Genomic DNA, 14,310 nt, shown 5'->3' on the forward strand with positions numbered 1-14,310 from the left:
TTCTTTATTTCTACAATATCAAATACCCAGTAGTGTTAATTTTTTTAAAAAAGACTTATTTAAGTAATCTCTACAACCAACATGGGGCTTGCACTCAACCCTGAGATCAAGAGTTGCATGCTCTACCAACTGAGCCAGCCAGGCACTCCTACCTAGACTTTTAAAGCAGGAGTAAGTCCTTACTTTTCAGTTTACATGCCTTTCTTCCCAATAAGACAGAGTTACTCAGAGGAAGAATTATGTCTTGCTCTCATTTTTAAGTAATTAAGACAAAATGTCTTACAAATTTAACCTTTATAGCACAGTAGTGGCCAGCACAAAGGCATTAATGTTTGTAAATGAAAAAGTCATAAATCATACCCTAGAATTATGTTACAGAAAATATGCATACAAACTAGAAGGACCATAGTAAATACAAAGGTCAGATCATTTGAAAGACTTCAAACAATAACACATAAAAAAATGTTACAAAGGAATCCTACTGAAACTTAGATTTATTAAGACTGAAACATCAGTAGATAAGTAGATATTTACGAATCTGTCTCTAACAATCACAAAATGACCTAGTACTCTAGTACTCTTAGATATTTGTGGATTACTAGAATTTATGAATTATCATCTCAAATGAAATTTCAAATAAAACTGATCATTAATGACTGATGTCACAAGTGAATCTACAATTTCTTATATATCTTGTGTGCAGGGCACAAAATTGGCTTTGCATAAAAATAATTTGAATGTTTACTATGTAATATTAAGTAAAAGAGCAGGATAACAGTTGTTTATGCTAGTGTTTCTCAACTATTTTATTAGCATCCCCCAAAGTCTTTTTAGAATTTTTTTTTCCTAACTGCCTCTCCATGATATTTTAATGCCACGGATATAATGGTATATCTGTTTATATGCTATATGTATAGCTGTACCTTATTTAATAAAAGGAGTTAAGCTTTATGCTTTAAAAGAGCTTAACTCTTTTTATTTGATACAAGGTTATAAATGACTAAATAATAAATTTTTATATTTTTAAATCTAACAAGTGAAAAATTAAAAGCTATTAACATACAACTTAACTATGTAACTGTAGGTGTTGAGTAATTTATTTATATAACTTATTTGTCAAAAAACAATCCTATTTTAAAAAATGGGCAGAGGACCTGAATAGGCATTTTTCCAAAGATGACTTACAGATAGACAATGGATTCATGAAAATATGCTCAACATCACTGATCCCATTGGAGAAATGTAAATCAAAACCATAATGAAATATCACCTTACACTTGTCAGAATGGTTAAAATCCAAAAGACAACTGCTGACAAAAATATGGAGAAAAGAAATTCATACACCGTTGGTGGGAATGTAAATTGGTACAGCCACAGTAGAAAACAGTGAGGAGGTTTCTCAAAAGACTAAAAGTAGACTTTTTTAACTTACCCCAAGAGAACAAAAACACCATTTCGAAAAGATGTATGTACCATTATGTTTATTACAGCATTGTTTATGACAGCAAAAAAATGGAAGCAACCGAGGTATCATCAGTAGGTGATGGATAAGGAAAATGTGATACATATACACAATGGAATATTACTAGCAACAAAAAAGGATGAGATCTTGCCATTTATGACAACACGGATAGACCTAGAGAGTACTATGCTAAGTGAAAAAAGTCAGACCTAGAACAAATACCATAAATTTCACATATGTGTGGAATCTTAAAAAACACAAATAAATAATAAGTAGAACTAGACCTATAAATAAAGAGAATAACTGATGGGGATTAGAGAGATAGGCAAAATGGATGAAGAAGAGTAGGATATACAGGCTTTCAGTTATGGAAGAAATATGTCATGGGAATAAAAGTACAACATATGGAATAAACAGTGATACTGTAATAGCATTGTATGGTGCCAGATGCAGCTACACTTGTGGTGAGCAAAACATAATGTACTCTTGTCAAATCATGACACTGTACACCTGAAACCCATGTAATACCATGTTAACTATATTTAGAAAAATTATAAAACATTACAAAATTTTAAAATTATGTCGTTACATATAACAAAACGTGTGAGAATAACAATGTAAAAATCAAGTCATTCAATCTACTATATTTCCAGCAAAAGTAACTGAAAAAATTAAGCCTTAAAATTTTAGTGAACTTTAGGTTTTGCTTGATAGAAGAAAATAACTAGCTGTTAAATAATCATTCATATCATGTCAGTATGTTCTCATTTCAGCAACTGATACAATTAATAACAGATTAAATAATTTTGTAATATTAAATAATCTATTTTTATTCATTCTCAAAGCCTAAGTTATACACAAAAGCACTGAAGATCAAGCATAAACAACATCCACAAGATAGCCAACAGCAGCCAGCAGGCATATGTAGCCATCTTATGTGACATAACTTCAAGATCGAACAATTTGATGGAATGCCATGTGATCATAACCATCTGTTTGTCATTGTTTTATAGCACTGATCAAAATATATAAATATATAAATATATAATATATATATATAAATATTTTGTATATTTCTACTACTACTACTTGTGTGATACCCAACAAAACCTGAGAGAAATTAAATACGAAGATTTTATCAGAAAAGGTTAAACAGTGGAGAGTCACAAACCCTCTTTTGTTTCTATTCCTGTGTGAACCAATAATTGCCCCCTTGTAACAACACTGCCTCTACTGGGAATGCATGTCATGTCATACTATGTTAAGATCTTTAAAAATACACATAGAAAAAATAACAAAATACTAGCAATGGTTATTCCCTAAATGACTTTTATTTTCATCTTTATATATTATCCTATAATCATGTACTGCTTTATAATTTTCAAGAGTAATTAAAATAATTATAGCCATACTTACTATGGGCAGAATTAGATTAACTACCATCTTTTTGTCTTAATATCTCACAATATATCTAGACACGTTTCATTGATGAAACTATAGAATATGACAGTACAGTCTTATATATCTAAATCTATGTTTATATACATTTATTGACGTTTTTAGCTTAGATATCCAAAACATTTCCAATGTATTAGTGTGATACACATGGTTAAAGATGGTAAATGTCCTTTTCAAAATTTAAACATATGTCATAGCATATGACAAAAGATATGCTCATCCTCCACTGTCTTTTTCTTTCAAGGGAAAAAGTTACAACCATGCAGAGGACTTAAATATAAAAAAGGAAAATGTAATCCATTTTTACTCCTGAATGCTGACATGAAATTTCTGAAAACCTGGCTTCATTCACAGTACAAATTATCTTACTATGGTGGTTATTTTATTTGTGGGTCAAAAAATGTTCAAATAAAGAGATAAAAATAGCCCACAAAGGCCAAAAGTCTATGGATTTTTTTCAGCCCAAATAAAACTGAAGAGTTCTCCTTTCAGCTTGCATGTTGAAAAAAGATTAAATTAAATGCTGACAAAACTATTTAGCATCAGTCACTATGGCATACAGTACATTTGTCATTGTGGAAATCACAGCACCTGCTAACTGTACCTAGCCTCTCACTAAACTAAATATATATGTGATGAAAAATGAAGGAATTTAAAATACAGTAAATGCAAATAGCACAGATTTTATGAAGAGAAGACAAGAAATTAGGTCTGAAATGAGATGATGACAAATTTAAACTGTTGTCAACAATGCTACTTATGTGAAGCAAAGTTTACCAATTATTATTTCTGCCATTCCCTTCCCACCTATGTTTTCTAATACCAGCTGACTTTAACAAAACAGATCTGAATGTGTCACAAGTTAATTCTTTATCAGTTTTCATATATCATCCTTTACCTTGGTTGGCTGGCTAAGAATTATGCAAGCTATAAATTAGCTTTAAACAACCTCTGAATCAGGTTAGAACTGGTTTTGAATTAAAGAGCCTTCAATATATTACAAGTTGCTGTCATTTTATTACCTCAATCAATTCTGTGTGGCCTGAGGTGGAAGAAAATGAATGCTGTCTTCATTTGCAATGGGTTTATCTCTTACAGCAGGCTCTGGAAACACAACCACAGCAATGAATTGAAAGCTAAAGTTACATTTAACATTACCAATGCAGGAAATTGTGCTCCTTAACAAAGTTGGAGTTGCAATGGAAAAAAGACATTTCTTTACTGTGGAAAGATATACAAAAAATTAACACTTGCTTAAATTTAAATTTTTATGGAGTATTTAAAAAATTATATTTAAAACCAACATTATATTAAAATAATTTTCGATGGTTCTCAAATGAAGAAAAAAATGAAAACAAGGGACTTGCTGTTCTCCATGTTTCAGAAATAGTAGACAGAAAATATATATAATTCATCTTTATCTTAGTGAAAACCATTTCTTTTCCTTTCCTTGCGGACATGCAACTAAATGGAAAAGTGAATCAGGTACTAGTGAGGCTCATCGACATTGTTATCAGACTCTAAAACACAGATAAAATAGCCCTTCAGAAGCCTTAATGAGTAGGTATTATTATTATCTCCATTTTAAAATGAGGAAACAAGGCAGAAAGATTAAGTCACTTACCCAAATTTATACGATTACCTAGACAATATGATTCTGAGTCTGTTTTTGAAGGAGACTATTTGAGATTAGAGTAACAATAAGAACATCCAAGAGACTACTTTCTCAGGAAACACTGCATCAGAAGAAGTAATGAGTGTGGGCTACTGATGACAGAATAAAATTAAGTTTAGAGGCCTTAGAAAGGTATGTCAAGTGAAGAAAGAGGTGGGTTCTAGTGCCAGTAGACAAAGAAATCAGAATTTTTATGTGTAAGTACTTTTATATAATGCAACAATGCCTTTAGTCTTTTAACAAAGCTTACTTAAAAATGACTTGTATTTCTCTACCTAATCATTCACTGTGTATCATTCTACAGTTCGAGTTGACTTGTTTTTGCAAAATGTTTTTTTAGGTATATATATTTTAGCACCAAACTTATTTTTAATCACTGAATAAATTTAGTGACAAGTACAATAATTTCTGAGGTGCTCAATGATAGATTAGTAAATGACTGTAGAAAGAGAAATAACCAGTACTAACCTCATCATAGCTCTGCCATTAACTAGCTGTGTAACTCTAACATGAACCTGAGGTTACTTCTCTGAGTTTCATCTTTCTTATTCTGTAAAACAAAGCACTTTGAAGAGATCAATGTTTTTGTTTTTTTTAAGATTTTATTTATTCATTTGAGAGAGAGAATGAGAGAGCACAAGTAGGGGGACAACCAGAGGGAGATGGAAAAGCAGTCTCCTCACTGAGCAGGGAGCCTGACGGCCAACATGGGGCTCAATCCCAGGACCCTGAGATCATGACCTCAGCCAAAGTCAGATGCTTAACTGACTGGGCCACCCAGGAGCCCCTATATCAATGTGTTTCAAATTACTTAACCCTATAAGGGGTAGCGAAGTCAATTTAGTAAAGACTGATTAGCATTTTTTTTAATCTATAAAGCACAAAACAAAAATTATCAGCATGCTTTTATTCCATGAAATCTTTAAATTATATGTAACAAACTATATAAAATAAATTCTCTCATTGAAAGAGTTTGCAAATCACTTGTCTAAAGGATATTTCTTCTTCTGATCCCTAACATCCTCCGAAAAGGCCTTTAGTGGCTACAAATTTATGACATTTATAATCTTTTATGACATAGTGTCCTCTGCATTCCCATAGTGACTTCACATTAAAACCATATTAGCTAAAAGACTATACTTTCTTCAATGAACTGCCTTTGCCAATGGTCACTTGACTATACATGTGAGACTGTTTCTGGACCATGTATTCTGTTCCATTGATCTGTATGTCCTTTTGCTGATACCATGCGGTTCTTTTCTTTTCTTTTCTTTTCTTTCTTTTCTTTTTTTTTCTTTCTTTTCTTTTCTTTTCTTTTCTTTTTTCTTTTCTTTTCTTTTCCTTTTTCTTTCTTTCTTTCCTTTCTTTTCTTTCTTTCTTTCTTTCTTTCTTTCTTTCTTTCTTTCTTTCTTTCTTTCTTTCTTTCTTTCTTTCTTTCTTTTTCTTTTTTTATATACCACATTGTCTTTATTACTATAGCTTTATAGTAAGTCTTGAAATCAATTTCATTACTCCAACTATGTTCTTCTTCAGTATTGTGTTAGCTATTCTGGAACTTATCTTTGCATGTAGACTTTATATCTTATATCTTGTTTTAATTCCAGTATAGTTAACATACAGTGTTATATTTTCAGGTTTCAGGTGTACAATATAATGATTCAACAATACCATACATCACCTAGTGCTCATCACAAGTGTACTCCTTACTCCCCATTACCTAGTTCACCCATCATACTACACACCTTCCCTATCTTTTCAGATAAACTTTAGATCAGTTTGTCGATATCCACAAAATAGCTTGCTGGGATTCTGACTAGAATTGCACTGAATCTATACTTCGAGTTGGAAAGAACTGACATGCTGACATTACTGAGTATTTTTTGTTGTGTACCTGGAATGGTTTTGAAGATTTTGAAGTTTTCTTCATATAGGTTTTATACATATTTTGTTAGACTTAAATCTAAGTACTTAATTTTTTGGTTCCAATGAAAATGGTAATGTGTTTTGAATTCAAATTCCTATTGTTCATGGCTGGTATATAAGAGAGGAATTGACTTTTGAATATTAACAAACAGTGCTAGAACACTTGGATATCCATGTGAAGAAAGAGAAATATAATCCATACACAGACCTTACCTTTTCACAAAAAATAACTTAAGTTGATCACAGATCTAAAGGTAAAACATAAAACCATAAAGCTCCTAGAAGATAACAATAGAAGATCTTGTTGACCATGGGTTTGACTATGACTTTTTAGATACAATACCAAAAGCATGATCCATAGAAGAAAAAAATTAAGTTAGGTTTCATTAAAATAAAAAACTTCTGCTTTGCAAATGACACTCCTCAGAGAATGAAATGACAAACTACAGAGTGGAAGAAAATATTTGCAAAACATATATCTGACAAAGAATTGGCATCTAAAATATACAAAGAACTCTAAAACTCAAAAATAAGAAAAAATACAACCAAATTAAGAAATAGACAAAAGATCTGAAAAGACAAATCATCAAAGATATATAGATGGAAAATAAGTTTGCAAAAAGATGTTCAGCATCATATGTCATAAGGGAACTACAGATTAAAGCAATGACGAGATACTACCACACATCTTTTAAAACTGGTAAAATCTAAAACACCAAAAACACTAAGTGCTGGCAAAGATGTAGAGCAAGAATTTTCATTCATTGCTGGTTAGAATGCAAAATGACAGGCACTTTGAAGTTCAAAATGAAGTTTGACAGCAGCTTACAAAACTAAACATGCTCTTACCACATACTCTAGTAACCATGCTCCTTGGTTTTTGTCAAATGAGTTGAAAGCTTATTTATGTCCACAAACCCTGAACATGCATACTTATAGGAGCTTTATTCAGAGTAGCCAAAACTTGGAAGCAACCATGATTGTTGTACACACAACAAACTAACTGTACACATATTCTTTCTCTCTCACCTTCACTAGGTGAATGGATAAATCACATGTGGTATATCCATACATACTGTATGATGTCAACCGTGTGACATTCTCTAATAGGCAAAGCTATGGAAACAGTAAAATGATCTGTAGTTGCCAGCGGTTTGGGGGAATGGAAAAAAGAGGTAAAGAGGTGGGGCACAGGAGATTTTTTTGGGCATTCCATTCTGTATGATCCTGTACAGGTATATATTTGTTATCATACATTTTTCAAAATCCATAGAATAGACAACACAAAGAGTGAATCCTAATGTAAACTATGGGCTTTTAATAGTGCCTCATTAACTGTAACAAATGTACCACACTAATACAAGATGTTAATAACAGGGCAGGAATGAGGGGGCATATGGGAATTCTCTATACTTACTACTGAGTTTTTCCGTAAACTTAAAACTGCTAAAAAATATTTTAAAAATTTTTTAAAAACATATTAGTAACTATTATTACAGTTATGTTTCAAACTGTTACGCAGTTTCCTTCATAGAAATTATACACACACTCTTTCCAAGGATTCCCCTACACTGCTTCAAACATCAGAAAGGCCTTTGGAAGTATGGTCACATGTGGTAGCGTTATATTTCTCTGGCTTCTTAACAGTAGGTTTAACTATGTAATTTGTGGAATGTAAATTAAAGTGATATGTGTCAATTTCCAAATATGATTTTAAAAGCCATTCTGCAGTTTGCCGTATTTCCCACTACAGTGCCAGGGACCATATATGTTGAAATAAAACTGTGATCAGCTTGGGTCCCCAAATTACTCTGATGTACAGATTTGCTCTGCCAATCTGTAATGAGATGTTACTTGCATGAGAATTCAACTTGTGTTAATCTCTTAAAAATTTGGGGTTTGGGGGTGTATTGAATAACTTAGCCCATTCTCATATTCTTACAAATCCTACCTAGTTTTCATAATTCCATTCAAATGATATGTTATCCATCAATTTCCAATTTCTCTTTGATTGATGGAGCTGAAAGTAAACTAATGTTCTTAGTCTTTCAATTCCCAGAGTGGCTTTTCTATACTTTAATGGCATTTAACACTTTAAATCTTGTATTCTGTGTTTATCCTACTAGAATGTTAAGTTTTTTAAGAGCCAGAGTCATGTCTGATCTTTTTTTTTTTTTTTTTTTAAAAAGATCTTACTTATCTGAGAGAGTAAGAGTGAGGCAGCACAACCGGTGGAGGGGGTGGGTGGGGAAGGGAGAGGGGGAGGGAGAAGGAGGAGCAGATTTTTGGCTGAGCGGGGAGCCTAACATGGAGCTAGATCCAAGACACTCAGATTACAACCTGAGCCAAAGGCAGACAGCAGACATGTAACCAACTGAGCCACCCGGGTGGCCAATGTCTGATTATATATATCAAGCACCTAGTACAGTGTATAGCATATCTTTTGAATATGCTACAGGTTTTTATTCAATAAAATGAGGTTACTGTTGCAGATGTATTAGTAGGATCATCAAAAGAAAGATAATACCTATATAAATATTCCTTCTCAATTTATATATAAAAATATGAAATAAACATTTTCTTTCAGATTAGTTTTACCATCTTAGACAACCCCAGTCTTCTCCATTCTGGAGGAAACAATTTCTTTTTAATTTAAAACTGCATTTCTATTCCAAAGAAATCTACTCTAATCAGCAGGTACTCATAAATGTTAACAGAAATGCTGAGTGAACTAGACAGGAATAGAAACTATTCTAAGAAAAGATATTATTTTAAACTTGCTGAACAGGTATTTTCTTATGTCTTTTACCCTAGGTCTTTTATGCATATATGGGTCATGGCTGGCAGAAATTTATGTTTTAGACATCATTTGTTGTTTCAACAAATAGCCTTGAGCATCTATGGCAAAAAGTAGAACCTGTACTATTTCTACTGCCATTCAGCAAAATAAAACTTTAAAAAATATTTTAATAACTAATAGGAAATAATAGCAGTGAAGAACTATTAGAAGCAATTTAGAATCTATCTCAGAAAAAATTATATGTAACATTGAGACTCCTTGTCTAAAGAAAAGTATGAAAGAAATATTCTCTGCCATACCCATTTGTAATCTAGCTAGTAAAAAGAACCTAGAACCTAGACATAAAAAGATGAATAAAAATGCGAAGAAACATCTACTAAATGGTAAATGAACAGTCTAGCAAAGAAATTAAAGAGAAATTCAGTCTAGTCCTAAAGATTATAGAAAAACTGGAACTTAAGCTGAACCATTAATTTTAAAAATACCCTTATATTTGTAAAAGAGAGCAGAGTGAAGGAGGAAGGGAAGAGGGAGAGAAAAGGAGACAGAGAGATCCATCTGGAGTATAGTATGGACACAGATCAACAGATGGCCTTGGAAGTCAGGGATAAAACCCTGATGGTCTGTGCTACAGTATGGACAATGAAGAACTCCTTCCTGGAGTTTTCTAATCGGGAAGGATGTGAAAAATCATCTTTCAAAAAGACTGATTTGGAAGTTTGTAGAATGGCTTAATGAGAACAGAAACCTAGATTCTGAAAAGAAAGGTGATTTGGGAAATAAAGAACAAAAGTAAACAACATTTTTCTTTCCTTTGGAGACAGGAAATAAGAGACTGAGGTAAGGAAAGTAACAAAAGTTGAATTAGGAAAAATATGAAGGATTATTTCTAGGGTTGAGAGGAGATACAATAGCGATATGGGAATGATGTTAAGAGACATGTTAAGAGTCATCTTGAAAAATGAGAGTGCTAGAAATAAAACTAAGACCTGAGATATGTGGCATAGATTTGACATAGCTGCTATAAGAAATTTGATAAGGAGCTCACAAATGAACCTAAATCCATAAATTCCTCTAGTTATTTCTGGCCAGAAAAAAACCAGTTAAGATGAAATAGCACAATGGATCCAGGAAAGCAGGGGAATCATAATGGAGGGCTCCAATGCTTTATTTTGTTTTAAGTGTAATATTAAATGCCAAAAAATAGTGTAATAAAGGGAGAAGGATAAAATCAGAAGGAAGATGAGGGTCTAGGGGTCTTGAAAAGTTGAGAAACTATATGAGAACATATTTGAAGAAGTAGAAAAACTAAGAAAAAGATCATGATTTGAGTCATAGTGACAGGGCATTCATTTGACATACATTAAAGTATTCATGAGGTGGGTTGAATTTTCTTCATCATAAACAGTCTAAAATTTCATTTTTGTAAAGATATGCACTGATAAAATATTTCAGAAAATATTTACTTCAAAGGCTCACACACATAAAAATTGGTCTGGAAACTCATCAAAGAAACCAGAAGACAGCAAAGGTGAGACAAGAGAGCAAGGATTTCTTTAGAAGAGGAAGTTTAAAGGGAGTCCCTATATGAGAAGGATTTTCTGAAAGGTACTCAGAGTTTGCCCTGAGGAGTTTGAGGGTCACAGAGACTACGGTGATGCATGTCTGTCTAGCTGTAGGGTGGAGCAGTGGAGAAATAAAAAATCAGGGCCACAGATGGAATGACTCCTTTTCTGAGCTTTCAGGGCAGAAGTGTGAGTGTATGTGCTTATCTCAGGAATAATAATGAGATATGAAAGACAGCAAGATTCTGGTTATCTAAAAAAGGAGTTAGCCAAAGAGGACAGCCTAGTAGGAATGAGGTGACGCCAAGCAAAGAAGAGACAAAAGGGAGTCTAAGTTCTAAAAAATGAGTTGTAAGTAATGCACAGGGGAAGGCATCCATCTTTCTCTCACATCAAAGGAACTGCAGGTAGGCAAGCCTTAACAATGAGAGATCACCAAAAACCCACAAAAGAAAGCAGGAAAAAGAATCAAAGTCCAGTATGGCCCCCATCAAACTATAGATTTTCCAGTTTGAAGCAGGCCTGAGGTGGGGAGAGGAGAAGCTTTGAATTGGTTGAGAGAATGAACCCTTGACACGAAACTAGATTGGATTTTATGTATTAAAAAAAAAAAAAAGAGGATTAATACCTTAAGGAGACTAGAAGAGCCATGAAATACATCCTAGAATCACTGAAGAAAAGATCCAACACAGCTTGTTTTAAAGGCACTGAAAAGAATTAAGTTGCTTTCTGTTTGTATCTTGTCTTAAATTCATATTTATAACTGAATAAAAATTAAAGACTAGTATTTTTTAAAAAGATTTTATGTATTTATTCATGAGAGACACACACAGAGAGAGAGAGACAGAGACACAGGCAGAGGGAGAAGCAGGCTCCATGCAGGGAGCCCAACATGGGACTCCATCCCAGGTCTTCAGGATCACGCCCTAGACTAAAGGCGGCACCAAACCGCTGAGCCACCCTGGCTGCCCAACACTAGTATTTTACAAAAAATCTGGATAGTCCTTAAAGCATTAATATGGAGAACAGATAAGACCATTTCTATGGTCTTTAATACTCTTTTTATTTAAAATTAATTTGAATAGTTTTTATTTAAAAGGTGTCAATTTCAGACTGCAGGATTTTTTTTTCCAAATTGCTATGGTGAGTAAACAATAATAATATTAATTTAAAAAGCAACTAACTATATTTGACCCTATTAAAGAGGTTTTTATGGATAGAGGACTACAAATACACAGAGTATTCATTACATCTTAGGGGAAAATGAGGATGGTAAAAAACCTAGGAAAGGAAAAAACTGGGTGATTATGGAACAGCTAAATCATAAAGAAAGAAAGTTTACCTCACTGCAAAAATTAGATTCATGAGTAGTAGACTTGGGAGCACTCAAAAATAAATGGAGAATAAGATAGTACTTACTTAATACAGTCATTATACTGCAAACAAGTTAAAGCTTCCACATTGTCACTAAATGTCACAGGGAAAAGGTAGACAAGTGTCTGAATTATACAGCAGTTCACCTTCTTGTAAAAGCGGAAAGTGTTTTCTGAAAATATGTTTCATTCAGAATTCTAAAATGACTTAAAACACAGAAAAATAACTACGTGATAAGTAAACTTAATGACTGGATACTAGAATACATTTTATGTTGAATTATTAAGTAAGGAATTTTGTTGTTGTGGGATATATGTTGAAACTGCTGCATTAAAATAAGGAAATAATGCTAAAATATAAATTCATGACTTGCTTTGAGCTACCTATTTGTACTTTGGAAACGGATCTACAAATATCTGCTAATCTAAATCTAGAAATGTGATTCTAGAAATAGAATTTATACTGTACTATAATGTAATGTCTTTGAAAGTCGAGAATATAGCACAGTCCCTCAGGAACACAAAAGTGAAGTGATAAAAATGCACTGATGCAGCCTGAACTTTTCAAAGTGATTCTTAAAAAATGTAACCTCTATATGCATACTTTAAAGAGTTTTCAAGCCAGCGAACCAGATAATCATTTGTAGCCATTATTGAAGGTACATTTAACAAAAAACCAACTTAACTTCAATGAAGATATAACACTACAGCATAAACCTTTAAGAAACCTTCAAAGAAAACATTAAAATAAATTGCATCTTAGGTGGCCAGAGTTTAAATTCAACATATGAATACAGTTCAGAGGAAAAAAAAGAAACCAATATATTAAAGCTAAAAAAAACTTGTGGAAGCCTGAGATCATAAGAGAACATAGATATCTGTGCTGGGTCACTGGGGAAATATAGCAGAACAACACCGTGCACATGTGGATGCTTTATCTGCCAACGATGGGGAGACAGGTTTTAACTTAAATTATAGGTTGGGTGATGATTTCATGCACTCTGACAAAAAAAAATCAACAAAAGAATTAATCCAAATGAATCTAAATTGCATTTTAATTAGTATTTGATCCACTTATAAAGTATTATTTTTGAGTAAGAGGAATTTTTTCTGCAAAAGAAAGCTAGTATTAAAAAATATATATAAAATCTTCCCATTTGTACACAAAGTGGCTGACATTGCACAAATCAGAATATTCTTAAACCATCTTTGCAAAGAAACTAAAAGTGGCTGCTTTTAGTTTCTTTTCATGGTGCAGTTTTCAAACTTCACAATTAATGACAAACATTAAGATAGAATATTTGACTGAGGGAAAATATTTGACTCAGGGCCTTGAGAAGTTATGGTCTATCTTCTACACCTTACAATAGGACCATCTTTAATTTATTTGTTTTAAGAATTACCTCTAGGTTTTATTCATTCCTCTATTCGTTAGAAACACCAAAACAGATCCCACATAACAGTAAAGGTATTTTTTCCTTTTCCTAATACCAGCAGTGTTTGTTTATAATACAAAATTATGAGTTTCTACATTATGAAAATCTGAAGTGGCTAGGACAAAATCTAACTTGAATATCTTATGCAAGAAAGAATAGAAAATACCTATTTCAATATATGAAAGCAAGTTTCTAAAACACAGGCTCCTGAATCAGGCAGAGCTAAGTTTGAATCACTCTTATACCACTTAGGTGTGTAATTCTTCTCTGAACCTCACTTTTTTCCCCACACACAAAGGAAATAAAAAGTTAACTACCTTCAAAACTGTGGTAAGGATTAAGAGATTATAAAGGGCTTTTTTTTTTTTTTAAAAGGTTTTATTTATTTATTTGAGAGTGAGTGAGAGCGAGTGAGCACAAGGGTAGGAGGGTCAGAGGGAGAAGCAGACTCCCCGATGAACAGAAAGGCCAATGCAGGACTTGATCCCAGGACTCAGGGATCATAACCTGAACAGAAGGCAGATGCTTAACTGACTGAGCTACCCAGGAGCCTGAGATTATGTTTTAAGTGCTTAAACAATGCTAGGCACAGAGTTACTCAATAAATGTTAACTGCTA

The 14,310-nt window shown here is 32.9% G+C and overlaps 1 protein-coding gene and 1 long non-coding RNA gene across 14 annotated transcripts in view; one reads left to right on the forward strand and one right to left on the reverse strand.

The window, feature by feature from the left end:
* Positions 1-3,361, forward strand: part of LOC144288841 (uncharacterized) — a 62,604-nt gene extending 59,243 nt beyond the window's left edge. For 3 of the 6 annotated variants that reach the window (XR_013356842.1, XR_013356846.1, XR_013356847.1), the window contains one exon: positions 3,165-3,360. This is a non-coding gene — a long non-coding RNA (uncharacterized LOC144288841). Of the gene's footprint in view, positions 1-3,164 lie in introns of all 6 variants that reach the window. The other 3 variants (XR_013356844.1, XR_013356843.1, XR_013356845.1) reach the window with 2 other exon arrangements.
* Positions 1-14,310, reverse strand: part of PHF14 (PHD finger protein 14) — a 232,999-nt gene that overhangs the window by 49,048 nt on the left and 169,641 nt on the right. For 2 of the 8 annotated variants that reach the window (XR_013356839.1, XR_013356838.1), the window contains one exon: positions 3,943-4,024. The exons of the other annotated variants lie outside the window; for them this stretch is intronic. The gene's annotated coding sequence lies outside the window, so the exon portion shown is untranslated. The remainder of the gene's footprint in view (positions 1-3,942; positions 4,025-14,310) is intronic. 8 annotated transcript variants of the gene reach the window in all.

The sequence above is a fragment of the Canis aureus genome, chromosome 18, assembly GCF_053574225.1.
Source record: "Canis aureus isolate CA01 chromosome 18, VMU_Caureus_v.1.0, whole genome shotgun sequence".
NCBI classification, from domain to species: Eukaryota; Metazoa; Chordata; class Mammalia; order Carnivora; family Canidae; genus Canis; species Canis aureus.